The sequence below is a fragment of the Silurus aristotelis genome (genome assembly GCF_946808225.1).
Source record: "Silurus aristotelis genome assembly, chromosome: 9".
Classification (NCBI taxonomy): domain Eukaryota; kingdom Metazoa; phylum Chordata; class Actinopteri; order Siluriformes; family Siluridae; genus Silurus; species Silurus aristotelis.
The window spans coordinates 24,186,622-24,192,621 of NC_139582.1; the positions used below are offsets into that span (position 1 = coordinate 24,186,622).

A 6,000-nucleotide genomic window follows, 5' to 3' on the forward strand; every position below is an offset into this window, starting at 1 on the left:
GAGCGTTCATGTCCGTGAAACTGTAGATCCGCTTGTTCAAGAAACTTCTTTTAAGGAAAAGTTGATGTTTCTGATTCAACAGGAAGGGAAGTCCTTGAGTGATGTGAAATCATTTTTTTAAGCAGAAACCTCTCCCAATGTTAATGTAGACCTGAACTTAGTGAACACCAATGACACATTGGTTGATAAGTGTACACACCGGTCACGTTATAGTCTGACGTATAGAAAACAAAGTGTTTTCAGGTGTGCAGCCTGTTCCACCTGGGGAAGAGGATTATGAATCCTGGGCAGAACAGGCAGCTCAGATGATTGGTGAGTGGCAATGTGCTGAGACTGTCAAAAGACAGTGCATTATGGAACGTTTAAGAGGGCCTGCTGCTGACATAGTTCAATTTTTGAAGGTGAGCAGTCAGAATTCAACTGTTGCTGACTATCTTAGGGCTCTTGACACTGCATATGGCAGTACAGAGAGTGAGTCAGACCTTATGGTGAAGTTTGGTAGCACTTACCAAAAGCCAGGTGAGAAGCTTTCCACGTTTATGTATAGACTTGATAAGGTTCTTCACCGTATTTTTCTAAAGGGTTGTGTTAAGGTGGGAGACTTCAACAAAAAACGGATGGAGCAGATCATTAAAGGAGCTCTTACTACAGACAGATCTGCTTAGAGAAGTAATGGAAGAAGAAAACTGGATTAGTTCCAGAGATGGACCCAAAGTCGGGGTGGCCACTACTACTGTTCATCAAGTAACAACCTCGGAGAAGGAGGTAGATACTTTAAAACGTGATGTGAAAGAATTGTCAGCTCAAGTGAGTAAATTGATCAAAGTATTTGGATCAACTTCTGTTTCAGAATCATCTTCACAAAAAAATCTTTTAGCAATGTGCTCTGAGGCCATGCCAAGTCATGGATGCTGTTCCAAAGAAAGATCTAGTGATACATTTTAAGGCAGGTGTTTTCTGTTACAGGTGTGGTGAAGATGGACATACTAAAAGAGAATGTAAAGGGGAGGAAAACCTGAGGAAGGTTAACCAGAAGCTTATTAAGCAGAGTCGCTTGACGGGACACTCCAGAGGGGCTCTGTGAAAGAGCGGCATCGGGCTCCTTTTGAAATCCGCTCCAATTTCATTCCTGCTGGATTAGTGGGTCCAACATCTGAAGTTCCTGTACAAATAGAAGGGGTTTATGCTGAAGCATTATAGGATAGTGGTTCACAGGTTTCTATTTTGTACAGAAGTTTTTACGATGCTTACTTAAGGCATTTACCTTTGAAGCCAGTTGAGAATCTGGAAATCTGGGGATTGAGCTCTCATAAGTATCCTTATGACGGTTATTTACCCATTCTGCTGGAATTTACAGAAGCTGTGGTTGGCGTGCCTCAAATAATTTATACACTTGCTTTAGTTTGCCCTGATCCAAAGACAAAGCAACCAATAGCTATATTGGTGGGGACAAATACCTCTTCAGTCCGACAGTTGTTCTACGCTTGCCAGGAGAAGGCAGGAGAGAATTTCATGAATGTATTGACTGTTCATCCAGTGGTTAAAGCGGCTTATGAGACTATTCAGGATTCTCTTGGACTAAAGTCTTGTCCAGATAAACCTGGTGTGGTGTGGTTTATTCAGCGTAAACCAATTATCTTGAAGCCTGGGAACATTTGTCAAGTGCATGGGAAGCAAAAGTTTTCTAGCGAGTTGTTGGAGAGGCATGTCTTGATGAGACATTCATGAGATCAGAGTATCGGATTCCACTCAATTTCGGGAACGATCACGTCGACTAGCTCCTAAACATTTGGAAGATGTACGAAAGCATTTGCTTGAACTTCAGAAGAGTGGTATAATCTCCATATCAAAAAGTCCGTATGCATCGCCAACTGTGGTGGTACGAAAGAAATCAGGAAGTTTAAGGATGTGTGTAGATTATCGTACTCTGAATCGGAGAACGATACCTGATCAGTATACAGTCCCGAGGATTATAGATGCTTTACACTGTTTGTTCGGTAGCAAATGGTTTTCTGTGCTGGACTTAAGAAGTGGCTATTACCAGATTCCTATGAATAAAGAAGACAAGGAGAAAACAGCATTTATTTGTCCGTTAGGGTTTTTCGAATTCGAAAGAATGCCGCAAGGAATTTCTGGAGCGCCCGCTACATTTCAGAGGGTCATGAAAAGAACCCTTGGTGACATGAATTTTCTTGAAGTACTGGTGTACCTTGATGATTTGATTATCTTTGGCAAAACCATAGAAGAACATAATGAACGGTTGCTTAACCCTCTGGAGTCTGAATTGCCGCCGGCGCCCAAACGTGCTTTTTTTTCCAGATGCCAGCAAAAAGAGCTTAAACTGCTCGGTCATATTTAATCAAACATGTCAAAGTAATACATAATTTAAATCTGTAAAGGGGGCCAATTTCATTTGTGTATGCTCACTATATAAACAAAACGTATTTTTTTTAAATGAATAAAATATCCAGGGTGCGCCATTTGTCGCCTTTGTCTGCGTGATCTTCGTTTAGAAACACGTCATTAAAAAGCGCTGAAACTCGGCCAATAGCTGACACACGGCAATAAAAAAATATATCTTTAGACAGCTTAAAGTGTGTAGTTTTAGAATAAGTCGGTAAAATAACAAACATGTTTCTAATGAATATAAATCATGTGAAACCAAGTAGAGGCACAGATTTTCCACCAGATAATGAGCTGCGAACCCCGAACCCCCCCGGCTATTCACAGGTAAAACAGTTCAGACGTTGAGTCACACGCCCCCCGGACAGTGACATAAAACAATGCGATTCCACTGAGATTATTACACATTCAGCTGCATTTGAACGATGACACGCTACACCGGTGAGGAAGCTCTTCAGATGGTTTTGGACAGTGATGAAGAATTTACCTTTTCATCCGAAGAAGATTGCGATTCCGATGAAGAGCGTTTGCATTTTGAAGAGCGAATCGACCAATTCGAGGACTTTCCAGCAAGTTACTATGATGAGAAAGTTATTAAGTCTTACATTCTGAACATATAAAACTCATATTGTTTGTAAACATCTCTGCCTCGCTTTTGTCAGCATTGCCTTTTAATGTTACAACAAACATACGCCAATATCTGCTCATTTGTAACATTAACTGTTTGTAATTGTATGCCCTAAATATTGTTGACGTTATATAAAGTTATATTTTAGGCTGTTATGTAGTGTTAGCTAGCAGAGATGTTCCGGAATGCTGAGGTGTAAATGCTATATGTACAATGCATGCTAACAAATATATATAGTTCAAGTGTATTCATCAAAAATACTGAAAAATATATTGTTTGATTATTTTTAGGAGTGTGGCTGCATCACCCCTGCCTTCACTGGAAACTCGCACCAGGCCACGCAGGCGTCGCTCCATTTTGAGTTCGACCGAGAATCATCCTGAGTAAGTACATATTTTATATATTCTTAAATTATATTTAGTTTGAATTATTATTGCATTGTATGACCTATGCAAACAACTTTACCAATGACACAATTAGTGATGTTAATGTGTCTGTGTGTGTGTGTTTCATAAACAGATGTGATCAAGCACCTGCTCCAAAAAAGGCAAAGGCAGCACACACACAGTCCACCATGTCATGGAAGGATCAGACCGATAATGACACAGTTCCACAGACTCTGCGATTCCTGCCCGCACGTGAACCTGGACCTCAACTGAGGTCTTCTGACTCTCATTCTCCATTGAGTCTATTTAAAATGTTTTTCTCTGAGAGTGTTGTGTCAACTCTGTGCCACAACACAAATGCTCAAGCTGCCAAGTCAATAGCCAAGGGACGCAAATACAAATGGAGAGATGTAACCGTGAGTGAGATGTACCGCTACATTGGGCTCTATTTTACATGGCAATGGTAAAGTTGCCCTCCATCATAGACTACTGGAGACAGAGCAGTATTTTACAGTTCCCTTTCCAGCAACAATAATGTCAAGGGACAGATACAGGACAATTTCGTAGAATGTACACATGAGTCACCCAGATGCAGACAAAGAAAACGACAGAAAGAGGGGCACATCTGAACATAACCGTCTGTTCAGAGTGAAACCGCTTATGGACACAATCCGTAAGACATGCAAAGCAATCTATCATCCTAGAAGACATTTAGCCATGGATGAGAGGATGGTAGCATGCAAAGCTAACACTGGGATGACACAGTACATGAAAGCCAAGCCAAATAAGTGGGGTTTCAAGTTGTTTGTTTTTGCTGATTCCTCAAATGGATACACCATGGACTTTTCTGTATACACAGGAAAGAACAACTTTCCCACATGCCATGGACTATCATATGATGCTGTGATCTCTCTTTTGGATGGTAAAGTTTTAGGCTCTGGGTACCATGTGTACATGGACAATTTTTACACAAGTCCAAAGCTGTTAAAAGACTTGCTATCCATGCAGTTTGGTGCATGTGGGACGTACAGAGAGAACAGGAAAGATTGCCCTCGAAATGCAGATAACTAAAAACTCTCCTAGGGGATCCATCAGGTGGATTCGGGATGGGCCTCTTGTATTTGTGAAGTGGATGGACACACGAGAGGTCTCATTGTGTTCCACTATTCATGCTGCATATACCGGAGACACTGTGCAGAGGAGGGTGAAATTACAAGGTAAATGGGAAACAAAGACATTTCCATGCACTGCACTTGTAACTGCATACAACCAGCACATGGGGGGCATTGACCTGTCTGATCAACTGTTTCAATACTACACAGCACAGCACAGCACAAAACAATGAAGTGGTACCGAAAGATTTTTCTACACTTCTTGGACATCGCTGCCACCAACAGTTTCATTGTGCATAAAGAACTGTATTGTGATGTGTCCCATACAGAATTTATGGAACAACTTATTGCCGAGCTTTGTAGCGTTACACAGAAAGTAGTGCCAAAACGGACCAACTCTGATCATGTACCAGTTCCAGGAGCTGAATTGTCCTCTGATGTCAGAAATGTTGCCACTGCTGGCCGCAAGAGCTGTGTACGTTGCAAAACATTGCATGGTAAGCACCACAAAACACCATGGAAATGCCTGGCATGCGATGTTCACCTGTGTCTTCAGTTGAACAGGAACTGCTTTCAAGAGTGGCACAGGGATTTTGCATAGTGTTGTGTTATTGTTTTTGTTGCACTCTTTTTTTTATTTTTTTTTATTTTTTCATTCATTTAATTATTTTCTCCCACTTATCCGTAATTCGGGTCGCGGGGGCAGCAGTCTAAGCAGGCCCCCGCCTTCAACCGCTGCCCAATCCTCACAGCACCGTCCCTTACGGTCCCTCCTGCAGGTGGTGAGCCCACGGGAAGTTTTTAATTTTTTATTTATTTATTTTTTATTTATTTAATGCATAGTATTGTAGTGTATTGTTATTGCTGCACTCTTGTTTTTATATATCTATTTATTTAATGCATAGTATTGTAGCCCTACAGGCTAGGATTTGCGGATCTCTACTGTAGTGTAGTGTGTTATTGTTTTTGTTGCACTCTTTATTTTTTATACATACTGTACTGTATTGTTTTATTGTTACACAATTCCCTTTTTAATGCTGTCCTTGCTAATGTGTATTTTAAATAAACCACAAAGTAAACACATTTCTTCTTCTAGTACTGTACTTCTCACTGTGATCCTGGCTCAGTGATCCACAGCTCATTATGTAATCGACAGGTCATTATGCGACCCATTGTCTACGAAGCTGTCAGTCACAGCATGTCGAAGCCTCTTCGCATATGGCCTTTCAAAGTAAAAAGTGTCTTTTAAATTTTAAATCTATGTATTGTTTAATGGGAATGAGCAGACAGGATGATTTTCACATGATTAAAAAAAAAAACCATACATTAGAAGATCTGTTCTCAAAAAGTCTTGGGGAAACATGTTTACTATAGGTTTTGTGGCCTTATTTCAGTGAGGTTTTTTTTTTTTTGCTTTTTCAAAAACCACGCATAAACCTTACTTTGTCAAAAATACAAAACACACATATAA

At 40.5% G+C, this 6,000-nt stretch overlaps 1 long non-coding RNA gene across 1 annotated transcript; it reads right to left on the reverse strand.

Annotated features, from left to right (window-relative positions):
- Positions 1 to 3,878: 3,878 nt before the first annotated feature.
- Positions 3,879 to 5,695, reverse strand: LOC310731537. The gene is made up of 3 exons (XR_014535249.1): positions 5,530 to 5,695; positions 4,049 to 4,329; positions 3,879 to 3,935 (listed from the first exon to the last, which is right to left on the reverse strand). It is a non-coding gene; the product is annotated as an uncharacterized lncRNA (long non-coding RNA).
- Positions 5,696 to 6,000: the final 305 nt, after the last annotated feature.